The 26,446-nt window shown below is 38.5% G+C and overlaps 1 protein-coding gene across 12 annotated transcripts in view; it reads right to left on the bottom strand.

The window, feature by feature from the left end:
• The window catches only part of RABGAP1L (RAB GTPase activating protein 1 like), a 726,671-nt gene that overhangs the window by 54,168 nt on the left and 646,057 nt on the right, over positions 1-26,446 (bottom strand). Inside the window, exon 20 of one of the 12 annotated variants that reach the window (XM_060396626.1) lies at positions 547-26,446. This exon is cut by the window's right edge and continues 15,782 nt beyond it. The exons of the other annotated variants lie outside the window; for them this stretch is intronic. The gene's annotated coding sequence lies outside the window, so the exon portion shown is untranslated. Of the gene's footprint in view, positions 1-546 lie in introns of those variants that run through there. 12 annotated transcript variants of the gene reach the window in all.

Raw genomic sequence — 26,446 nt, 5'->3', positions numbered from 1 at the left:
CAGCAAGGTAAATGGGAATATTATAATAGACCTTGGGGCCTACATGGGCTTCTTATTCTTACCACAATCTTCAAGGTGATAGTTACAAAAACAGGATGTAAGAATAAACTATAGCAGAGTTCCAAGTTAAGATAACCAACCGGTTTTCACTGCTGATTCACGTAGTCTAATTTTGTTTACATTAAGAAGTACATATTGAGAACCTTCTTATCATCTAGCTCCAGGTGCTAGTAACACTAACAGTTATGAATGAGACTGAGTTTCTAACTGCCAGGTATCTATTTTTGAATGAAATATTACTATTTTAAAATTAATCTTATAAAAAAATACATGGAGTTCTCTTTCCCCAGCCCTCATTACTATAGATCTTGATATTCATGAGGGTTGTCCTGAGACTTTGTGAATGTTATTTATAATGTAACAGATAACATACCCTATAAAATGCAGGTCAGTAGTTGAAAAAATGAAAGTGACTCAAGGTGAATCTATAAATATGGGTCCAAAGTTATTAATAAATCCTGGTACTTCCCAATTCTGCATAAATGCTTTTTCTTTCTTTTTTCCTGGGCAAATTTCTACTGGCTAACATAATAGTTAAGATAGTTTTATAAAGCACTTTGATGCTTATGTAAAGAATATGGTGATACAGGTTCATAGCATAGATAGGACTTACTATTAAATCTGATAAGCTAAAGCATGCTTTAACTTAATCCAAATGGCTCTTTTCTTGCTAAAAACCGTAATTCCTTTGGCCTTTATGAGAAATTAAGTTTCTCAAATTTCCTTTTTCAAAGCTAATGATTTCTTGTGATATATTTTCAGGAGATTATTTATAAATGCAAATATGTAAGGACAAGCCAAAATTAAGCCAAAGTTCAAATTAAGTGATTTACTTCATCTCTTCGACTGTGTAAGCAGAAGTAGGTACGTATTTATGTATCTATTGCTTTTAGTGCAGAAAAAGTCAAAGGTATTACACCTAGATACTCTCAAAACTTACTCATATGAACACAAAACAGAGAACCCAGAAATATTTACAAAAATTTTTTAAGAACAATAGTAAAGGCCTTCCTTGAGAACAAAGAAAATTAAAAAATCAGAAACATCAATCACCTTTTAAGAAGGGAGTAAGTTTTAATTTAAGAGAACTTTTAATATGAATCAAAAAAATGTTTACTTCAGGTACTTTGTCATAATTATCCCTTTTTGCTGACAGAAAAGCTAAAGGATACAGTATCTAGCCCAGGAGTCTAAACAAAGAACAGATTCCCTGATAATCCCATGAGGTGAAGGTCACAACACTGAAACAATCATGCTCTGTTTTCTAGTATAAATATTTTTGGTCACTCAAGAAAAAAAAGAGAGATTTTCACAGTGAGTAGGCCAATTTAAATTTCCACAACAGTGCACAAGGTTTGCATGGCACACTTTTGATGACTATAGAAAACATAGCTAGTATAGGAGAGAAACAGCTCATTAATTGCACTTTTCTTATATGCCACACTAAAAAAAAACTGTACCAATTCCACTGCTTTGATATAACTGTTTCCATTGCTGATCCCTGCTTTAACTGTTTCTGTTAGGCTTTAACAGCAAAGGTTTCTAAACCAAAAAGACAAAGAAAAGTTTAATTCTTCTACAATGTTATAATTTTCCACAGACTGTGAGTTGATCTGGATAGATACTCCAGTCTGACCCTGATGCAAGACCAGAAGTGTTCGGATGACTCCAAAAAACCCCCAAAATGGTCCCCAGGCACACGTGACAACCAAGGAATCTTTATTATTCAAGAGATAACCTCAATGAAGACTGGAATACCGAGTAGAAAAATCTGTCTTCCCCAGGACAGTAGGTCTCAAACACAAGTGTGCTTCAGAGTCTCCTGGAGGGTGTGTTAAAGCACACACTTCAGGGACCTATTCCCAGAGCCTCTGATTCATCAAGTCTGAGGTAAGCCCTGAAACTGCACATCCCTAACAAGTTGCCAGGTGATGCTGATGGACCTAGTCTAGAGAACACACTTGGAGAGCCTCTGCCCTAGTTTCTGCTCATTAGGGTATATCCTTGAGTACTCATCAGTCCACCCAATCTCCTTTTGTAGCCAACCCATGAAAACAGAGTGCAGGATGGCCTTCTGCAGGTAGACTGGGCCAAAAAAAAGTAAGGAGGGTAACCATGTAAGGGGATGACCTTGTGTGGGACATCAGAGCCCAAGAAGGGGGAGGAGGGCATTTACACAGTGAGGCAGCCTAGTGCGGGTGTGCTGCAACCCAAGTGAAAGACATCTATAAGAGAGGTACAATCTGACATGGGGATTGTAGAGCTCCAGCAGAATGAAGAAGGCAGCCTCACAATGCGGGGGAAGCAGGAGCAGCAGAAATAGCAGCCTTGTGCATACAAAGGGATCGATGGAACAAGTCAAGGATCCAGGTTCCTCAATGTCAAACAAAGTAGTCATAACAATGGAAAGAACCCCTATTTTCATAGCAGCCCTACTCACAATAGCCAAGACATGGCAACACCCTAAATGTCCATCAACAGATGAACGGACAAAGCAGATCTGGTACATATACACAATGGAATATTACTCAACCATAAAGAGAACGAAATACTGTCATTTGCAGCAATATGGATTCAACTAGAGATTATCCCACCAAGTGAAGTCAGAAAGAGAAATACCATCTGCTTGTAAGTGGAATCTAAACCATGATACACATGAACCTAAGCCATGACACACATGGACACCCAAGACATAGAGGACAGACTGGTGGTGGCCGAAGTGGAGAGGGCCGAGTGAGGGCTGGGGGGAGGCTGGAGCCAGCAGATGCAAGCTTCTGTATAGAGACTAAACAGCAAGGTCCTACTGTACAGCACACAGAATCATAGTCAATACACTAAGATAAACCATAATGGAAAACAACATACCAGAGTGTACACATATATAACTGAATCACTTTTGCTATACTGCAGAAATTAACATACTGTAAATGAACTGCATTTCAATAAAAACATTTCATAAAAATATTAATGAAAAAAGAACTAGAATGAGCCCTGTAGTTTGGCTTCAAAGTGGAGGTAATGGTGCAAAGTCAGAGTTTTCACGTGTGTGTGTGCGTGTGTCCATGTGTAGTGTGTATTCCCTAGCTCCATCTGCTCAGGGGGCCTAGAAGCAATGACATCTCCCTGGTGGTGTACCTCTATTGCAGAGATTTGGTTTCTAAATATCACTCTCTACTAAAGGGAACGAGGGCTTCTTAAATACCTGATTTCAAAGTCAGGGCCAGGAAAGCACAAAAAGAGCCTGGAATATCTTGCTGTTCCAAAACCAAGTTTTGCTCAGAGAAAAATGGGAACATGGCATAGGACACAGACATCATTTTGGAGGAGCTCCTAATGGTCCCCAAAGGGATATTTGAGCATTAAAATGAATAGTTACAGAACAAAATAACAGGAAATCACAAGTCCATATAGATGTGAATTAAATTATTTAAATTATTTTGATTAGGAAAGGGATATCTATATCATTTTAAAGCCTTCTCCACAAAATCCGTATTTGTTATGTAGGAGAACAGAACTTTACATGGAGAACCTGGTAGGAACCACCATTAGTCAAATGAGCAAAGTGAGCATCACCAGGAATTGGACAAATCAAAATCGTGCTCCAGGGACTTCCTTGGTGGTCCAGTGGTTAAGAATCTGCCTTCCAATGCAGGGGATGCAGGTTCGATCCCTGGTCAGGGAAAAACATCTCACGTACCACTGGGCAACTAAGCCCATGTGCTGCAATTACTGAACCCTCTGTGCCACAACTACAGAGAAGCCTGTGTGCTGCAATGAATGATTCCATGTACTGAAAATAAATGCCTGTTTTAAAAAATCATGCATCATCTGATAGAATGGACACAATAAGGAAAAAAAATATATCATATCTAGGATAGTCTGGTCAAAATGTGTACCCTAAATCTAATCACGAGGCACCATCAGGACCATTAGACAAACTTGAATTGAGAGACATTCTACTGAATAACTTAGCTTGTAATCTTCAAAAGTATCAAGGTTACAAATGTCAAAGATAGACCAAACAGCTGACTGAAGGTGTCTAAAGACAGAAGTTGAACACAGTGCCTGGCTCACAGTTTATCTTTAAAAAAATTTCTTTAATTAAGTGAATAATTTGAAATATTAAAGAAAAGGATGGACTTTCCAGACTTGTTCTGATATAATCCTACTTGGAGAAAGGAGAAGTACCAGAGGATTTCTCTGGGTCTTTTACAGTTTACCAGTTCTGTCTGGTTTACTATCTTCCTGCTCATCTATCATTCAGAGCACAATGAATAATAGAATTTGAGCATGGATACCTCAGAATTGCACTGGACAGGCAAATAACCACATACCAAAGGAACATGATTAGTCCTAAGGAAAGCTAGAGTGAAGTGAAGAAGTGAAAGTGGCTTGGTCGTGTCCAACTCTTTGCGACACCATGGACTATACAGTCCATGGAATTCTTCAGGCCAGAATACTGGAGTGGGTAGCCATTCCCTTCTTCAGGGGATCTTCCCAACCCAGGGATTGAACCCAGGTCTCCAGCATTGCAGGCAGATTCATTACCATCTGAGCCACCAGGGAAGTCCAAGGAAAGTGGCTTTATTAAAAGCAGCAAGAAACTTAAAGTCTTAATTTAACACTACGTAGGCAAATCTCAAAAACCTATATACACCTGGACACAAAATGGGAGGCAGACAGTGTCAACAGAAGAGACCATACATGCAGCCTTTCAGACGGTATTTCTGCCATTTGGTTGTATGCTCAACCAGGAAGTGATCAGAACCAATGTATCAACATGGGTTTTTTATGTTAAATATTATCAAAACCTTCTGTTATAAAACAGGAGTCATCTTTTGGCTTCTTACAGTGCCAGGGGACTGTTACACACGTAGTAAATGGACATCTAAGTTACTACCCATTTATTCTACAACTTGAGATGGCTAGTTTACCAATTAATCAGAATCTTTAGCATACTGAGGCAAAGAGCAATGCAGAGCTATATATGTTATATGGATATGAAAAGTCCCTGCCTTCCTTCTTCCCTCTTAAACACTCCAATTGGCTGAGATAACTAATTCTGGTTCAGTATAGCTGAGTAAAACACATGACAATAGCTGTCTTCCCTAATCTCTCTCTTTAAAATAAAAAAAAATATGTCTTGCCAGGGCTGAAGCAAGCTTTGATTTGGCTCAAAGCACTGGCTTCTATTAGGCTTCAAAAGCCTCACAAAGAAAATCCCTGAAAGAGGATCAGTGAAAAAAGCATTAACTGTTTGAAGCCATAAGAAATGACTTCCCTTATTCAAAGCATTTGAAGCTAGGCTTAGAACTAGAGTATTAAAAAATATCAATCTTACCATTAGCACTGGAGATTCTGAATTTTATTCTTTAAATATAATGCAAAAGACATCCCATCAGCTTTCTTCTTAAAAAGAAGTGGGAAATGTTCACCACATAAGAAAACACTGAGTTTCACTGGACACACATATTCATTCCCACTACCCAGAGCCTGGTCTGGAGGAGGTACATGTATATTGTGAAGTACCCTGAAAATAAATAAAATTAGGTATTAAGAGCATCCATATTGCTTATTTTATCTCTCTCCTTTAAGAGAGGGGACGATGAAGGTATGATTTTTCAAAATGTTTCCAGTGAAACCCAAACCAGAACAACAACAAAACCTCACTGAAATTGAGGGTCTAAAAAAAGAACAAACTATTCCCCATTTGATAAACTGAAACCGATAAATTCCTTTACTTGGACTTTGGTGGCTTCATATTCACCTGAACTTCAAAAATATATCATCAGATTATCGTTAAATTTAGCAGGAATGCTTATCAATATTTGGTTACAATTTTAAAGCTCTTATCTTTTAAGATGTATACTTAAATACTGATGAATGAAATAATATATCTTAAATTTTTAATACCCCAGCAAAAAAAAAGTTGAGGAGAAATGAAATAAAGAAAAGTGGGAGACTGATGGTTATTGAAGCTGGGTGATGATACATGAATATTAATGGTTCTCTTCTCTCCAGTTTCCTGTGTATTTAATAATTTCCATAATACAAATTAATATATATGCAAAACAAGCAGGTTCAGGCATAAAAAATAAACTTGTGCTTACCAGAGGGGAGAGGGGAAGAAAGAGGGACCAATTAAGGGTATGGGATTAAGAGACACAAACTACTATGTATGAAATATGTAACTAACAAGGATATATTATATAGCACAAGAAATTATAGCCATTATCTTGAAATAACTTTTAATGTCATGTAATCTATGAAAATACTGAATCACTATGCTGTACACCTCAAACTAAAACTGTAAATCAACTATACTTCAAAAAAAACTTGTGAACAACAAAAAGTTTGCATAATAAAAAGATATTTTAATGCATCCATTATTAAAGCTCTTGGGTATAATTATGGCAATGACATGATGAAATTTGGTCTGGATTTAGGTCCTTTCCATTTAAAACACTGGTTTAGAAATCTGATTCTATCCTTGATGTTCTAATCACTTAAAGTTACAATGAGAGATTTTAAAAAACTTTTTTTAATACAAAAACATTTTGTATTGGGTTATAAGAAGTAAGAAGTGAAGCTGCTGAGTCATGTCTGATTCTTTGCAACCCCATGGACTGTAGCCTACCAGGCTCCTCAGTCCATGGAGTTTTCCAGGCAAGAATACTGGAGTGGATTGCTATTTCCTTCTCCAGGGGATCTTCCCGACCCAGGGATTGAACCTGGGTCTTTCGCATTGCAGGCAGACGCCTTACCGCCTGAGCCACACTGACTAACAATTTTGTGATAGTTTCAGATTATAGAGATATCTAATACCTATGCGTGTGTGCTCACTCAGTCGTGTCTGACTCTTTGCGACCCCAATGACTGTAGCTCACCTGCTGCTCTGTCCATGGAATTCTCCAGGTAAGAATACTGGAATGGGTTGCCATTCCCTTTTCCAGGGGATCTTTCCAACTCAGGGACTGAACCTGGGTCTCCTGCATTGCAGGCAGATTCTTTACTGTCTTAGCCACCAGGGAAGCCTTATTTAACAGCTGTAGGAAGCCCCAAATGTAACATAGCCCATTTTCATCCACATTTAAATATACCATGGGGAAAGCACTTTAATAAAAGTTAGACAAAAAAATTTATAAAGTAACTTTGTCCTATTTCCTAGTGCACATGTTGTAAATGACACCATTACAAGTGGATTCCACTCTATTTCAAATTCTGAATCATAGTTCTTTGAGACACATTTTTTCTTATCTCCTTCTCAACATGGAAAATGAAGAAAATAAGTACCAAGTAAATCATCCTTTAACAAGGACAAAATCAAGCTCATTGAATTTTTGCTTTATCATCAGTAGGAATTTACATTTCTAATTTCTAATCTGACTAAAGTACAAAAGCTTAGTCATAGTTTTCTTAACAAGTCTGAAGAACAGAATCTTTCTTCAGTACTGACAGTGGGGAACAGGAAGAGAGCAGTAAGTAAAAGAGGAAAATGGGTTCTCAGACAATTTCTTCCCAGCACTCCATCCTCAATCACTTCCATTTATGCTCTTGCTCGCCAAACACAACTGTTAAAAACCCACTGAGCAGCAAACTTCCTTAACAAGGTAGGGGGCACAGTGGAAAAATGAGGAAAGTAGTAGGATAACTATGGAAAAGTATTGCTATATTTGTTTGTTTACAAGTCTGTATCCCCTACCAAACTTAGAAAAGGCAGAGGAACCAGAGATCAAATTGCCAACATCCACTGGATCATCGAAAAAGCAAGAGAGTTCCAGAAAAACATCTACTTCTGTTTTATTGACTATGCCAAAGCCTTTGACTGTGTGGATCACAACAAATTGGGGAAAATTCTTAAAGGAATGGGAATACCAGACCACCATACCTGCCTCCTGAGAAATCTGATTGCAGGTCAAGAAGCAACAGTTAGAATGGGACATAGACCAACAGACTGGTTCCAAATCTGGACAGAAGTACGTCAAGGCTGTAGATTGTCACCCTGCTTATTTAGCTTATATGCAGAGTACATCATGTGAAATGCCAGGGTGGATAAAGCACAAGCTGGAATCAAGATTGCTGGGAGAAATATCAATAACCTCAGATACACAGATGACACCACCCTTATGGCAGAAAGCAAAGAAGAGCTAAAGAGCCTCTTGATGAAAGTGAAAGAGGAGTGAAAAAATTGGCCTAAAACTCAACATTCGGAAAACTAAGATCACGGTGTCTGGTCCCATCACTTCATGGCAAATAGATGGGGAAAAAATGGAAATAGTGACAGACTTTATTTTTCTTGGCTCCAAAATCACTGCAGATCGGGACTCCAGCCATGAAATCAAAAGACGCTTGCTCCTTGGAAGAAAAGCTATGACCAACTTAGACAGCATATTCAAAAGCAGAGACATTACTTTGCCAACAAAGGTCCGTCTAGTCAAAGCTATGGTTTTTCCAGTAGTCATGAATGGATGTGAGAGTTAGACTATAAAGAAAGCTGAGCACTGAAGAATTGATGCTTTTGAACTGTGGTGTTGGAGAAGACTCTTGAGAGTCCCTTGGACTGTAAGGAGATATAACCAGTTAACCCTAAAGGAAATCAGTTCTGCATATTCATTTGAAGGACTGATGCTGAAGCTGAAACTCCAATACTTTGGCCACCTGATGCAAAGAACTGACTCATTTGAAAAGACCCTGATGCTGGGAAAGATTGAAGGCAGGAGGAGAAGGGGACAACAGAGGATGAGATGGTTGGATGGCATCACCGACTCAATGGACATGAGTTTGAGTAAGCTCTGGGAGTTGGTGATGGACAGGGAAGCCTGGTGTGCTGCAGTCCATGGGGTCACAAAGAGCTGGACACGACTGAGCGACTGAACTGAACTGATCCCCTACCAACAAGACTGATTCTCCGGGATGGGGCTTTGCTTAGTTCCAGCATTGGCACAGACCATGTACACAGCAGGTACTCAATAAATATTTATCAATCCAATGTATAAATGAATTTTTAAAAAATCTCCAAAAAGGGGGGAGGGAAATTACAGAAAAAAGATTACAGAAAAAGAAAAATGGCAACAAAGTTACTAAATATTAGAGATGGAAAGAATTTATTTCAGTCAATCATTAGACAATCATTGCAAACATTTCTGGACTTCCATAAGGTTCTACTCAGGGCTCTAGGTAAATAATGAAATTAACAGCCAAAGTTGAAATATTTATAGGCTTTTTTGCTTATATCATTTTCTTTCTGTATAATCTCTTTCTCTTGCATCTCAATTATTGCCTGTCTGTTCCTTTATTCCCCCATCCAATACATAAGTGAATAAAGACCATAAAGTGACAATAGATTAACCAAGATCTGTATGGGGTACAAGCCAGGACAAGTATCACAGAGATAGTAAGTCTTGGGCCTAGAAAAATAAGTGCTGAACAGCTGAACTAAGGAGGAATACACTGAGAAAGGGCCCCCAGAGGACCGGTTCTCAAGGAATCAACCATGGAAAGGCTAGATCCTAAAGGACCTGGTAGGGCAGAGTAAGGAGTTCAGACTTCTAGATTCTATGAATTAGGGAATCACCGAAGCATTTTAAACAAAGGAATGCCATTCGCTAGTGGAAATTTGGAGAATGATTAGGTGATGAGAAACGAATCAAGAGGTGAGGACAAATGTTAAGAAGTTAAAAATGAACACATCTTAGTCACTGAGCAGATGTGAACATTGCCTACACCAGCTCCGAAGTTTTTTGGCTGGATGATGCCATTCTTTGGCACAGAGAAGTGAGAAGGAGGAGCTGGTTTAGAAGACAAGTGCAGACTTATATCCTGGATTTAAAACCCTGTGAGCTTACTAATTATTCAAAATATTAATAGTATTAGATAAGAAATATTACTGTAATTTACATAATCGATTAAAAGAGACAAATTATAAAATCATCTAGATAGGTGCACGAAGAAAGAACTGATAACATTGAAAAGAGAGGGAAAAAACTAGGTTCTCTACTTCACACCGCAGAAAAAAAATAATTTGTACAGATGTACAATAATTTGTACTAAATATATCAATAAGAAAAACAAATATTAGTAAATGTTTAAAATTTACATATAGAACTATCATCTTCATAAATCTATAAAATCAGTTTTTAAAAAGTTCCTGGCACACAGTTAAGTACTTAATAAATATTACCTATCTTCATCATCATCACCTAGACTTCTGAGTAAGGAAGAAATTTAAAATAAAAAACCAAAACACAAATCATAGGAAAACAGAAGGAACATGCCTTACTGTGTCCTGCATGGCTCAGCCCATTTGGCTCTCTCCCCTCTCTTTTCGGGGTGCCCTCCACTCCCCTCGTAGGTCACTATGCTTCAGTCTCTACAGTTCTCTAGTGCACCAGGCATATTCCTGCCTCAGTCTTCTCACTGGCTGTCTCCTCTCCCCTCAACACCTTTTCTTCTATACAGCCCTGTGGATCACTCCCTTGCCACAGCCAAGGCTTTGTTCAAATGTACCTTTACAGTGAAACCCACCCCAACCTCTCCATTTAACTCTGTGCCCCCTGCCAGAGCTACTGATCTCCCCTGACCTTGTTCTACTTTTTCCGTATTACATATCATCTTCTAATACACTGTATAGTTTTACTTATTGTGTTTATTACCCATTGTTACATAAATGTAAGTTTCACATTGTCTTCTTTATTTACTATCGCATTCCCAGAGTAGTACAGTGTCTGACACATAACAAGTTCTCAGTAAATACTGAATGAAGCTAAGTCTAACTCATTAAAATTAAAACCTCTGGTAAAGTGAAACACGCCACAAAGTTCATAGATAAGGAAAAACCTGAAAGGTGTGTATAACAAGTATAACCCACAAAGGAGTAATATATATATACCTATTTAAGCCAGTAGAAAAACAGAAAACCCATTAAGTAAATGAGCAAATGATATAAATAGGCAACTCAAAAGAAAAAGCCATCAACACGTTAAAAGAGGCACCATCTCACCAGTCATCAGCAAAATAAGGAAACCACAAGGAGGTATCTGTTTTTCCCCCTTTCTTCTCCTTGTCCAGCTTTAAGTGAGATATAGCTGACATAAAACATTGTGTAAGTTTAAGATGTACAGAGCTACCATCTCACTCACAGATATAAAACTGGTAAAAACTAGAAAATCTAAAGATACCAAGTGCACACGATGATGTGGGTAAACAGGAACTCAAATAATGCTGCTGGAGTGTATACCGGAAGAATCACTTTTGAGAATAAGCTGGCAATACTGGAAGCTGAAGTTGTACATGTCGTACGGACTAACAACTCCACTTTGCAGTATACACCTTCAAAAAACTCTTGATCAGATACACAAAGATGTATCTGTACAAAAATGTCTCGGGGAAGACTTTCCTGGCGGTCCAGTGGTTAAGTCTCTGCTCTTCCACCGCAGGGGGTGTGGGTTTGGTGCCTGGTAGGGAAGTTCTACATGCTGCGGGATATGGCCATAAAAAGAATGTCTGGGGGAGGATTATTTAAATAGCAGAAACTAGAAATACCTTAATGTTTACAAATAAGGGAATGTTTCAGAATTATAGTCATACAACGGACTGCTACTAGATGTATATGTAATAATACAGGCACATCTCAAAACCAATACTGAGTGGAAAAGCAAGCTTTAAAAGGGTAGGTATAGTATAAAATCATTTACATAAAATTTAAAGATATATAAAACAAGAATACTGGAGTGGGCTGCCATGCTTTCCTCCAGGGGATCTTCCCAACCCAGGGATCGAACCCAGGTCTCCTGCATTGCAGGCAGATTCTTCACTGTCTGAGCCACTGGGGAAGCCACATAAATATAGTATTTATTATTTATGAAGAAGTGGCACCGTATAAAGTACAGAGATTCTAAAGTTAGGTATCCTGGGTTGGAATCCTGGTTCAACCACCTGGTACCAGTGTGATCTTGAGCAAATCCCTATCTATCTGTACCTCAGTCTCCTCATCTAAAAATGAGAACAATAACTGTATGCCAGGTATTAGGATGAAAGCAGTTAGTACAGGAGATGGATAAGGTTATGTGTCAGTCTGGAATGCTGCAGTGCCCAAGTTTGGTCAAACACCAAACAGCAGATGCTGTTATGAAATTAACATTAACATTGAAATCAGTATACTGTGAGTGGAGCAGATTACTCTCAATGTAGGGACCCTCATGCAATCAGTTGAAGGCCTTAAGGGTAAAGACCTAGGTTTCTTGAAAGAAGAAACATTCTGAAGATGGAAACACAGAAATCCTGCTCAAGTTTCCAGCCTGCTGCCTGCAGAATTCGAACTCAAAATGCAACAATCAACTCTAGCCTCAATTTCCAGCCTGCCAGCCTGCCCTTTAGATTTAACACCTGCCAGTTCCCACATTACTAAGACACTTCCTTAAAATAAAATGTTCTCCTGCTCTCTCTAAACCCTATTGGTCCTGATTCTTTGCGGAACCTTGACTAAAGTGATACATGACAAGTGCTTAGAATAGTTCCTGGTACATAGTAAGTGCCACATAACTACTAGCTCTTATTAAATATAATGCATTAACAGTATCATAAAGTTAATGGGATGAATACACACTAATTTTAGGGTGGTAGAAACCTCGAGAAGAAGGGAGGATAGTGGGAAAGTAAATGAGTGTTTAACTCATTTACATTTTTTTACATTGTTTTATTTCTTAAAATATGATCTCAAGTATGACAAAAACACTATTTATTATCTGGGGCACAAATACATGGGTACTTATTCTATAATTCTGCTTTTGAAATACGACTGACTCTTAAACATGGATTTGAACTGCGCAGGACCACTTGTTAGCAGACTGTTTTTTCAACAGTGAACACTATAGCACCACATGGTCCATGTTGGTTGAATCCGTGGATGCAGAACCATGGCTATGGAGGAACCACATCAATGGAGGACCGTCAGTAAGAAATACACGGATTCTCAACTGCACGGTTTCAGGTGCCTCTAACCCCCATGCTGTTCCAGGGTCAACTGTAGTGTCTAGTGAATAACAGTGTTTTTACCTATGCAGAAACAGTTGAGACAAGTATAAACCCTTTGTAAACTGTCTTTAAGGGAAAGGGAGAGAAAGGTGATTATCAGAACAACAGGACCCAAGAACTTTCTGGTTTGTGTTTTTTTCACTCCGAGAAAGATAACATGTCCCAGGTTTAAAGAAAGTCACCAGAAGAGAAGTTGAAACTGTTATGTCAAGTGACATTATCATGTGGTGTGAGACTCTGGGGGAGATGGGAAGGGATCAGATTGGGAGCAAGGCTGAAAGTAGTAATACTGAACAACAGCAGGAGGGCAAATCTTTTCCAAAGCCTGGAGAAAATAAGTTAGGTAAGTTAAGGGGTAGAAAAATGTATTTAAGCAGAATCTGCTTACACTAAATTTTTTGGAAAGTAGGAAGCAAGGTCATTATTTATAGCCTCCCCATAAATGCCATTTCTTTCATAAAGTAATCCCTCCTGATTATGAAATGAGAAGTGCTTTTTTCCCTTTTCCAGATTTCTGTAGTATTTTGTACCTTATGAAACAGACTGGACTTAGTTGAAAAGTGAACCCCGTAGAAGCCTTAGGTACCTCTGATTCAGGTGTGATAATTCAGTCATGTTTGCATTTCCCAGTGGAATCATTTGACAATGTAAGTTTTGACTAAATATTTTCTTGATGAAACTTGAGAGGTGACAAAGTCTATAATCAAACAACTGACTTCTAAATCTTTGTTAATTGTAGAATATACTCAAATGATTAACACTATTGTGTAATTTGACTATGTATAATTTATACAGACATGGTACTAAGGGTAAGACTTTGAGCCCCTGTTCACTGGGAAGGTTCCAGCAGAATTCAGCATCATGAAAATCGTGGAGATGTACTATACATTTAACATAAACCAACTCTTTAAAATCTGTCTATTCACTGTCTTTGAAAACTAGTTATCTCTTCAATAAAGGTGCCATGCCTTCAAAAAAGGCATTTCATATATTTTTAACTACTATCCAACAAACATTCACTGAATATCTACTATGCTTCACACAAACCATCAGCCTTAAAGGTTATTTCAGTTTTGTCTAATATCCAAATACCTAATAGGTAACAGTAATGACTAGCACTAACTGAGCCTTTCCTAGGTGCCATATGCTGTTATACGCATATAACATTGTTCCATCCTATCTAATTCTCACAATTTTACGGATATATTCTATTATTGTTCACATTTTACAGAACAGAAAACCGAAGTACACAGCACAGTTAAATTGTTTGCCTAAAGGGACACAGAAAGGATGTGAATCCAGACAGAGCCCACACCTTAACAACTATGTTGAATTCCTTTACCAGGAAACAACAAGTTTTAGTATCTTTGAGATGTGAATAACATGCATGTGTTCCAGTTTTAGATATAATGTTGTCATTAGATTTTTCAGCTGGAGGAGACCTCTCCAGCTGAAATCTCATAATGACCAAAAGCCTGGCCCTTATTCAGAATTACTTCTCTCCTGGTACAGGACTAGGTCATGTTCTTAAAGTTCGTGATGAGAAAGCAATGCTGAGAAAAAGAGCCAAGATCTGAAGAACATGCCAAGGAAAAAAGTAGCTTTAATAATCAGAGGGCAGAGTGCCTCAAAACAACACTTAACTACTGAAAATAACGTCTGTTTCCCATATTAATGTCTATAGTTTATTTCAACAGTAGAGACACCTCAATGCAGCCTCTACATCCAATTTGGACTGTGCATACTCAAATTGAAAGAAAAGATATAAGCATCTCAATGCAGAGTTCCAAAGAATAGCAAGGAGAGAGAAGAAAGCCTTCCTCAGTGATCAATGCAAAGAAATAGAGGAAAACAACAGAATGGGAAAGACTAGAGATCTCTTCAAAAAATTAGAGATACCAAGGGAACATTTCATGCAAAGATGGGCTCAATAAAGGACAGAAATGGTATGGACCTAACAGAAGCAGAAGATATTAAGAAGTGGTGGCAAAACTACACAGAAGAACTGTACAAAAAAGATCTTCACAACCCAGATAATCATGATGATGTGATCACTCACCTGGAGCCAGACATCATGGAATATGAAGTCAAGTGGGCCTTAGAAAGCATCACTATGAACAAAGCTAGTGGAGGTGATGGAATTCCAATTGAGCTATTTCAAATCCTGAAAGATGATGCTGTGAAAGTGCTGCCCTCAATATGTCAGCAAATTTGGAAAACTCAGCAGTGGCCATAGGACTGGAAAAGTTCAGTTTTCATTCTAACCCCAAAGAAAGGCAATGCCAAAGAATGCTCAAACTACCACACAATTGCACTCATCTCATAGGCTAGTAAAGTGATGCTTAAAATTCTCCAAGCCAGGCTTCAACAGTATGTGAACCGTGAATTTCCAGATTTTCAAGCTGGTTTTAGAAAAGGCAGAGGAACCAGAGATCAAATTGCCAATATCCACTGGATCATGGAAAAAGCAAGAGAGTTCCAGAAACACATCTATTTCTGCTTTCTTGACTATGCCAAAGCCTTTGACTGTGTGGATCACAATAAACTGTGGAAAATTCTGAAAGAGATAGGCATACCAGACCACCTGACCTGCCTCTTGAGAAACCTGTATGCAGCTCAGGAAGCAACAGTTAGAACTGGACATGGAACAATAGACTGGTTCCAAATAGGAAAAGGAGTATGTCAAGGCTGTATATTGTCATCCTGCTTATTTAACTTACATGCAGAGTACATCATGAGAAACGCTGGGCTAGAAGAAGCATAAGCAGCAATCAAGATTGCTGGCAGAAATATCAATAACCTCAGATATGCAGATGACACCACCTTTACGGCAGAAAGTGAAGAAGAGATAAAGAGCCTCTTGATGAAAGTGAAAGAGGAGAGCGAAAAAGTTGGCTTAAAGCTCAACATTCAGAAAACGAAGATCATGGCATCCAGTCCCATCACTTCATGGGAAATAGATGGGGAAACAGTGGAAACAGTAACAGACTTTATTTTTGGGGGCTCCAAAATCACTGCAGATGGTAATTGCAACCATGAAATTAAAAGACGTTTACTCCTTGGAAGGAAAGTTATGACCAACCTGGACGGCATATTAAAAAGCAGAGACATTACTTTAACAACAAAGGTCTGTCTAGTCAAGGCAATGGTTTTTCCAGTAGTCATGAATGGATGTGAGAGTTGGACTATAAAGAAACCTGAGCGCTGAAGAATTGATGTTTTTTAACTGTGATGTTGGAGAAGACTCGAGAGTCCCTTGGACTGCAGGGAGATCCAACCAGTCCATCCTAGCGGAGATCAGTCCTGGGAGTTCTTTGGAAGGACTGATGTTGAATCTGAAACTCCAATACCTTGGCCACCTGATGCAAAGAGCTGACTCATTTGAAAAGACCACAATGCTGGTAAAGATTGAGGGCACGAGGAGAAGCAGACAACAGAGGATGAGATGGCTGGATGGCATCACCGACTCAATGGACATGAGTCTGGGTGAACTCCGGGAGTTGTTTGGACAGGGAGACCTGGCGTACTACAGTTCATGGGGTCACAAAAAGTCGGACACGACTGAGCGACTGAACTGAACTGAGTTTTGACAAGTTTGCTAAGGAAAAACAATAGTTTTTTCAACAAATGGTGCTGAGACAATGGATATCCCTACATGTTGAAAAAAAAAATGTATATAAACTCTTATACCTCCTCACCCCCCTAAAACAAAAGAAAAATAGAATATAGACCTAAATATGAGAGCAAAAACTAAAACATTTTGAAGAAAACCTTAGAAAAAAATCTTGTTAGATTAGGCACAGATTTTAAAGATATGACACCCAAAGCATAATCTATAAAAACAATGGTAAATTAAAAACTTATACTCTTCAAAAGACATCATTGAGGAAGCAAAAAAGAAAAGTCATAGATATATAAATCATATATCTGATAAAGGACATACCCAGAACATATAAAGAACTCTCACAACCCAACAAGACAAAAAAACCTAATTAAACAATGGGCAAAATATTTGAACAGTCACTTTATCAAAGAAGAAATTAAAATGGCTAATAAGGACATGAAAAGATGCTCAACATAATTAGGAAAATGTAAACAAAAACTTCCAGTGAACTACATCTACACATCCACTACAGCGGTCTATAACAAAAAAGACTAACAATATTAAATGCTATTGAAGAAATGGAGAAATTGGAATCCTCAGAAACTACTGGTGGGAATGTAAAATGTTAAGAGTCACTTTGCAAAATGGTTTATCAGTTTCTTTAAAAATGATACATAGGCTTACGATACAACTCAGCAACTGCTACTAGGCACCCACAGAAGAGAAATGAAAACATATGTTCACACAAAAAATTGTATACGAATGTTCATAGGAACATTACTCACAGTTGCTAAAAACTGAAGTAAGTAAAAAAAGTCAACCAACTAGTACACAGCTAGTTTACCATCCAACTATGGGTAAATAAAATATGGGATACACATACAATGGAATACTATTATGCAACAAAAGGGAACAAAGCAGAGATGAACTTCAGAATCATCAGGCTAAGTGAAAGACACAAGGGAAAAAGCTATCAATTGTTTAATTCCATTGATATGAAGGTAACAGAATGTAAATCCATAAACATAGAAAGTAGATTCCAAATGACCATGTCTGGGGATGAGACAGGGATTGACTGCAAATGATGACGAGGGTAATTTTTGAGGTGACAAGAATATTCTCAAACTTGATGAGGTGACAGATGCATAAGCCTGTAAGTAATTCCCCTTCCTGAGTTTCAACTGGGCTCCCATCTACAGGTTATCTTTTCCAGATTCTTTTCCCATACAGATTATTACAGGATACTGAGTAGAGTTCCCTGTGCTATACAGTAGGTCCTTGTTGATTATTTTTTCTATATATAAAAGAAAAGATATATGCATATGCATAACTGAGTCACTTGGCTGTACACATGAAACTAACACAACACTGTAAATCAACTATGCCTCAATATAAGATAAAACATTTTTTCTAAGAGAGAGTGAGAGCGAAGAAAAAAAAAAGATTATCTTTCCAGCCTTTCCCACAGCTTCGGAGGCCATAGACTAACTCTGGCTGTAAGCAAAGGTCATGCACTCCATTTTGTACTACTGCTCTTAAAAGGGAAGGGGTTTGTCCTTCCCAACCCAGGTCTCAAACCCAGGTCTCCCGCATTGCAGGTGGATTCTTTACTGTTTGAGCCACCAGAGAAGCCCATGAATACTGGAGTGGGTAGCCTATCCAGTCTCCAGGGCATCTTTCCAACCCAAGAATTGAACCAGGGTCTCCTGCACTGCAGGTGGATTTTTTACCAGCTGAGCTACCAGGGTAACTTTCTTTTCTCCTATTGGCCATGAGATGGCAAAGGCTCTAACAACTCCTTAGACTCAAGAGATGGAAGTAGCCTGTGAGGGTGGCAGAGCTACCTACGTCCTTGGATCTCACAATCATGGACTGTATGTGAGAAAATCACTGGATTTTTAGGATACTACCATTACATTTTAGAAAATGAAGAATGGAGTTCACCGTTCAACATTTGTGAACTGTGAAGTATCTTAGGGAACAGCTATCTTTATGAACTGTTTTCAGATCAGCAGTAAGAACATTCTTATCTAATTACAGAAAAATGTATGCAACGAATTCTGTTTCCAACTGTAGATAAATATGGTGAGAAATCTATCCTGGACACTAGTGTATATCTGAAGGATATGTGTTGAAAGAACATTGCAGAAAGTCATGAAAGCTTTGTAACTTGCTTCTATCTTTTAGGTGTCAACATTTATTTTCTAAAACAAGGAATCACTAGTCTTTCATATAATCACTGCCATTTAAATATAAACAAAGAAAAATTTGTCTTTTTTTTTCTCCCCTGTAGTTCTCCAATAAAACTTTAAGATAAATATCACAAAAAGAAACCTTGTGCAAACAGTTCATTTGTAGAAAGAAACTAGGAATTTTCTTACCTGCCACCTGACTTAGAATGCTGACAGGTAATCAACTAGGAGAGAGCTGAAAGTGAGAGGCAGTTATTAACCCTACAAAAGTTAATAAGCTTTGTAGTATTTTCACAAAGTAAGAGTTTGGGAAACATATTTACATTATCAGGAAGATTATAACACAAAAATAGCTATGTTCTTCAGGCAAGACAGAAGCTGCCTGTTCTAAGTGACATTCCACAGGGACAAATCTTTTATTTCTAGAAACACAATGTTTAATGTTGCTATCTTACTCACATGGCAATGATGAGCATGTCAAAACCTGTGGGGGAAACAATCAAAATCCCTATAGTTATATGACTTCATCACATGGCCCTTATAGATAAGCATGCAAAGTGGACTATAGTAGTCCACTACTATAGTGGACACCTCTACTGAGAGCCAAGGTAGAATCTGTGTCATATACAACAGAGACCTAAGAGTTTATAAATTAAACTTTCAATTATTGTGCTGTTTACTGGGTACACCAGATAACAATGCAAATGACAGCAGTAAGGAGTTGCTGCCATTAGAATGGCACATATTAATTGTTCTCTAGGTTAAAAAACTTGAAAACATACAGGCTATAAACATTTGAGATAAATTTTATTGTTAAAGGATTTCTTTCTTGAAAATCTAGAAGAGAATGAGTTCACAGTTAATTTCAACTACTTGACATGACTTATCTTTTAGATTGATACATACTTCCATAATAAACTTATCTAATTAGACACAGCTGGCACTGTCAAAAACAGATTCAGTTTGCGTCCAACTCATCTCTACTAATCTACAATTTTCTTTTAAGACATTTCTAGATGTGGGTGTGTTCTTTCCTGAAGACACTGAAAATTCTTGTGATCAAAGACCACATATTTGGCTTTTAGGTATTTCCTAGAAGAACTGTACAAAAAAGATCTTCACGACTCAGATAATCATGATGGTGTGATCACTAATCTAGAGCCAGACATCCTGGATCACTACGAACAAAGCTAGTGGACGTGATGGCATTCCAATTGAGCTCTTTCAAATCCTGAAAGATGATGCTGTGAAAGTGCTGCATTCAATATGCCAGCACATTTGGAAAACTCAGCAGTGGCCACAGACTGGAAAAGTTCAGTTTTCATTCCAATCCCAAAGAAAGGCAATGCCAAAGAATGCTCAAACTACCACACAATTGCACTCATCTCACTTGCTAGTAAAGTAATGCTCAAAATTCTCCAAGCCAAACTTCAGCAATACGTGAACCGTGAACTTCCTGATGTTAAAGCTGGTTTTAGAAAAGGCAGAGGATCCAGAGATCAAATTGCCAACATATGCTGGATCATCAAAAAAGCAAGAGAGTTCCAGAAAAACATCTCTTTCTGCTTTATTGACTATGCCAAAGCCTTTGACTGTGTGGATCACAATAAACTGTGGAAAATTCTGAAAGAGATGGGAATACCAGACCACCTGACCTGCCTCTTGAGAAACCTGTATGCAGGTCAGGAAGCAACAGTTAGAACTGGACATGGAACAACAGACTGGTTCCAAATAGGAAAAGGAGTACATCAAGGCTGTATATTGTCACCCTGCTTATTTAACTTATATGCAGAGTACATCAAGAGAAACACTGGGCTGGAAGAAACACAAGCTGGAATCAAGATTGCCAGGAGAAATATCAATAACCTTAGATACACAGATGATACCACCCTTATGGCAGAAAGTGAAGAGGACCTAAAAAGCCTCTTGATGAAAGTGAAAGAGGAGAGTGAAAAAGTTGGCTTAAAGCTCAACATTCAGAAAACGAAGATCATGGCATCCGGTCCCATCACTTCATGGGAAATAGATGGGAAACAGTGTCAGACTTTATTTTTCTGGGCTCCAAAATCACTGCAGATGGTGACTGCAGCCATGAAATTAAAAGACGCTTACTCCTTGGAAGAAAAGTTATGACCAACCTAGATAGTATATTCAAAAGCAGAGACATTACTTTGCCGACTAAGGTCTGTCTAGTCAAGGCTATGGTTTTCCTGTGGTCATGTATGGATGTAAGAGTTGGACTGTGAAGAAGGCTGAGCACTGAAGAATTGATGCTTTTGAACTGTGGTGTTGGAGAAGACTCTTGAGAGTCCCTTGGACTGCAAGGAGATCCAATCAGTCCATTCTGAAGGAGATCAACCCTGGGATTTCTTTGGAAGGAATGATGCTGAAACTGAAGCTCTAGTACTTTGGCCATCTCATGCGAAGAGTTGACTCATTGGAAAAGACTCTGATGCTGGGAGGGATTGGGGGCAGGAGGAGAAGGGGACAACCGAGGATGAGATGGCTGGATGGCATCACGGACTCGATGGACATGAGTCTGAGTGAACTCCAGGAGTTGGTGATGGACAGAGAGGCCTGGCGTGCTGCGATTCATGGGGTCGCAAAGAGTCAGACATGACTAAGCGACTGAATTGAACTGAACTGAACTGTAATAAGGTATGGTACACACCCTTGACACTTACAAATGCACAGTTCCAGCTTGCATAAGAATAAAACAAGTATCCAATCCTTTGGGCTACTTTTCCCAGACAATGGATGTGAGCTAGTCTGTTCATATTCTTTTGCCCGGCCCACTTTTGTGAGATAAATTTGAGAGGCTATTGGCAGAGAAAAGTGCTCCCCTGGTAACTCAGTAAAAAATGTGCCTCCAGTGCAGGAAACCTGGGTTTGATCCCTGGATCACGAAGATTCCCTGGAGAAGGAAATGGCAACCCACTCCAGTATTCTTGCTTGGAAAATCCAATGGACAGAAGAGCCTGGCGGGCTACAGTCCATGGGGTTGGACATGACTGAGAAACTAAACCACCACCGCTGGCAGAAAAAAGCAGTAATCTATAGAACAGAACACAACCATCTGTCTCGTGAGGATATGGAACATACGTCTTGTATGTCGTTAACACCTGCCAGCCATGGACAATGCCATCAACCAATTTTTTATGTTTTTATTTTATCAAACAGTGAGTTTGTGAAAACATAAATGCTTATTACCCAGCTCAATTTAGACTTTAAATGTTCAGAAGTAAAAATCTAATCTTATCTATTCAACTCATTGGGCTACAAAACAAAATCAGGTCTGCCAAGGGTAGGAGCTACTGTGAATAACAATTCCAGAAACAGAGCAATAAGAGGACATTCCCTAACTGACCAGGGCTTGTTGCCTTATTCTGAGTCTAGTCAGCATTAACACAGACGCTCCAGGGAGAAAACTGGGATATCTGGAATAAAACCCATCCTAGTTCTGGAGAAGTTTAAAAATCACTATCTCCTAGTTCTGGAGAAGTTTAAAAATCACTATCTCCAGAGCCACCTCTATCTCCTTTCTACACCATCAAGGCAAGCATAGCCTAATACCTGGAAGCAGTAAGGATCTTTCTGTTTAATCATGTGTCTCTGTATTCAGCAGTTGTAAAGAATCATAGGAGTAACAAGGGAGCTTTGATTTTTATAACAATAAGTAATCATTCAATCACATAATAGGAGTATTTGAATGAGCTATTTTCAACATCTTGAAATTTAATAAGACAGATGATGTCATTACTAAGCAGATAATATGCTCACAAAATTTACTGCTAGTCTTACAAGCACATTCTCAGACTCTGTAAGCATTAAATTAAAAATTTCAAAACATCTTTCATAAGTAAATTGGAATCTTTCACAGAAAGAAAGCTTAGAGAAGGAAACAAAACAACTCATACAAATTTTCACTCAATTTAGCTACCATGTTATTCTGCACGACTCAGTGGGTAAAGAACCTGCATGCAATGCAGGAGACACAGGAGATGCAAGTTCAGTCCCTGGGTCAGGAAGATCCCTTGGAGTAGGAAATGGCAATCCACTCCAGTCTTCTTGCCTGGAAAATTCCATGGACAGAGGAGTCTGGTGGGTTACAGTCCATGGGGTCACAAAGAATTGGATATGACTGAGCAACAACCATGTATATCTATATATGTTATTCTGCATGTATTCAGCTGAACAGTTTGTACTCTTACTAAATTACATTAAAGTTCACTCTCTTAAACAGATGTTTTTTATGAATTTTATGATGTTTTATGTCAAGTAAAAATATCTTTGACACAAATCAAAAAAAGTAAGTTGGACTTCATCAACATTAAAAATTTTATGCAAAGAACATCAAGAAAGTCAAAAGACAATCTACAGAATGAGAGAAAATATTTGTGAATCATATTTTGATATCTAGTATATATAAAGAACTCTTACAATTCCACCAACTAATGAATTTATTATTTTGGGGGGGCTCCAAAATCACTGCATGTGGTGGTGATTGCAGCCATGAAATTAAAAGACGCTTACTCCTTAGAAGGAAGGTTATGACCAACCTAGATAGCATATTAAAAAGCAGAGATATTACTTGTCAACAAAAGTCCATCTAGTCAAGGCTATGGTTTTTCCAGCAGTCATGTATGGATATGAGAGTTGGACTATAAAGAAAGCTGAGCGCAGAAGAATTGATGCTTTTGAACTGAGGTGTTGGAGAAGACTCTTGAGAGTCCCTTGAACTGCAAGGAGATCCAACCAGTCCATCCTAAAGGAGATCAGTCCTGGGTGTTCATTGGAAGGACTGATGTTGAAGCTGAAACTCCAATACTTTGGCTACCTGATGTGAAGAGCTGACTCATTGGAAAAGACCCTGATGCTGGGAAAGATTGAGGGCAGGAGGAGAAGGGGATGATAGAGGATGAGATGGTTGGATGGCATCACCAACTCAATGGACATGAGTCTGGGTAAACTCTGGGAGTTGGTGATGGACAAGCAGGCCTGGAGTGCTGCGGTTCATGGGGTCACAAAGAGTTGGCCATGACTGAGCAACTGAACTGAACTGATGCAGTTTAAAATGGGCAAAGGAGTTGAGTAGACATTTCTCCAGAGATGTTTCTCCAGATACATAAATGGCTAATAAGCACAAATGAAAAATGCTCAACATCATTAATCATCATAAGGAAATGCAAATTAGAACCACAAGATAGCCACTTCATAACCATGAGGATGGCTAGAATAAAAACAAAAATAAAAAGTCAGAAAAGTGTTAAGAATGTTAGTGGGGCAATAGAGAAATTAGAACTTTTCTACACTGCTGGTGGGAATGCAAAGTCATTCAGCCCCATGGAAAGCACCCTGGTGGTTCCTAGGTAGGATAATTCTATATTTAACTTGAAAGTGAAAGTGAAAATGAAAGTTGCTCAGTCACGTCCAACTCTTTGGGACCCCATGGATGCCCATGGAATTCTGCAGGCCAGAATATTGGAGTGGGTAGTCTTTCCCTTCTCCAGGGCATCTTCCCAACCCAGGGATCAAACCCAGGTCTCCTGCATTGCAGGTAGATTCTTTACCAGCTGAGCCACAAGGGAAGCCCAAGAATACTGGAGTGGGTAGCCTATCCCTTTTAACAGATCTTCTCAATCTAGGAATCGAACCGGGGCCTCCTGCATTTCAGGCGAATTCTTTACCAACCGAAGCAATTCCACTCCTAGGTAAATACTGAAAAGAATCAAAAACAAAGACTCAAACAGATAATTGTACACCCATGTTCACTGTAGCATTACTCACAACAGTCAGAATAAGGGAACAATCCACATGTCCAACAATAGATGAACAGAGAAACAGAATGTGCTCATATAGTGTATACATATAACAAGTTGTCTTTAGTTATAAAAAGGAATGAAGTTCTAATATGATACTGCATGGATGAACTGCAAAAACATTACAATAAGTAAAATAAGCCAGGTATGAGGACAAACATTCTATGATTCCACTTGTATAAAATACCTAGAATAGGCATTTCACAAAGTAAATGAGAGGTGACAAGGGGTTAGAAGACAGGGCAATAGGGAAGAACTGCTTAATGGACAGAGTTTCTATAATCAGGGTTGTGGGGGGAGGTGGGTGAAACTGCTTTAGAAATAAATAGTGGTGAATATAACCAACATCACTGAACTGTATAGCAAAAAATGACATGCCTAAAAATCAGTTTAAAACTTCCGGCATCTCTTCAAAGCCAAGACACCTAGTAGCTTAAATTACTTTTCTTTCTTTAACAAGTATTAAATTATTCAAGTCAGTTAAGTGTTCCTCAAAATATGTAATGAATTAAGATTCCAAAATAAAACCCTTGATTATGGAGTCAAAGTTCATATAATTTAACTTCCTACCTGATGTTGGGATGTCCTCGGTATTATCCCTAAGTGACTATGTACTGTTTAAACACACGTAGCACTTTACTTGAACATTTACAGGCATTCAGAAGAACTTATTAACCTTCTGGTGAAAGTTCTAATTGTTAGTTTTGCTTTTCCCATTTCAGTTGAAATCTGTATCTCTAGGAGCCTATACTCATTAACCATGATTCTGCCTTTTATTCCAACTTCCACCCAATAGTCCTTCAGAAATCTGAAGACTATTATTGGACCTGCAATGTTCTGCTATCCCAGCAGCGGAATTTCCCTTTTGATAAGATTTCAAACCAGCCTATCCAGGAGATGGTGAGGGACAGGGAGGCCTGGCATGCTGCAGTCCATGCGGTTGCAAAGAGTCGGAAATGGCAGGATAACAACGACGACGACAATATCAGCCTGTACCCCCACTCTAGCTATATTCTAAGTATTTTAGTATCACGGTGTCCATCACTAGTATTTCCTTCTCATTATTTTCCACATTTAAAATTTTTTCCATAATACATCTCTATTACCTTTCTGATGACAAAATTCTATTTTAGGGGGAAAAAAACAACCACGTCAGAGAAATCATCAGAGTACTTTCTGTACTCTAAAATACTAAAATATGCTCTATAACAAAACTTATATTCCAATCTGAAAGGAAGAAAAATAGAATCAGAGAAGAACAGATGAAAGATACTGTGTTACTTCTTCCTAGACATGATACTTTCAGAAGATTTGCATGCACATTAGAGATCTTTGATATGAAATGGTTAACCCAAGACTCTCACTCTAAAGAAGATTCAGAAGCAGAAATGTCAAGCACTGCCACGTTTAAATCATTAGCTTAGTGTTTCTGACAAGTACTATAAAACTGAGATCTTCCCTGCTTAAAACCTTGAAACAGCATTCCATCGCCCTGTGCATGAAGTCCAGTTTCCGTAACATGGCTATTAAAAGCTGCTCTCTTCTCTAGCCTAACTTTGAGCCATTCTTTGCTTCCCTCACCCAACACTCTCCGCTCCATTTCTTTAAGTTTTCCTGCTCACTCCTGAAACTCAGAATACACTTGCTGCTCTTGCTGGAACACCCAACCCCTTCCCCTCATTCTCTTCGGTTGGTTAAACCCTCCTTGTCCCTCAGGTCCCTGATCCCTAACTTAGATC

The sequence above is a fragment of the Ovis aries genome, chromosome 12, assembly GCF_016772045.2.
Source record: "Ovis aries strain OAR_USU_Benz2616 breed Rambouillet chromosome 12, ARS-UI_Ramb_v3.0, whole genome shotgun sequence".
Classification (NCBI taxonomy): domain Eukaryota; kingdom Metazoa; phylum Chordata; class Mammalia; order Artiodactyla; family Bovidae; genus Ovis; species Ovis aries.
The sequence above is the reverse complement of the archived record's forward strand: the minus strand, read 5'-3'. Positions and strand labels throughout refer to the sequence as shown.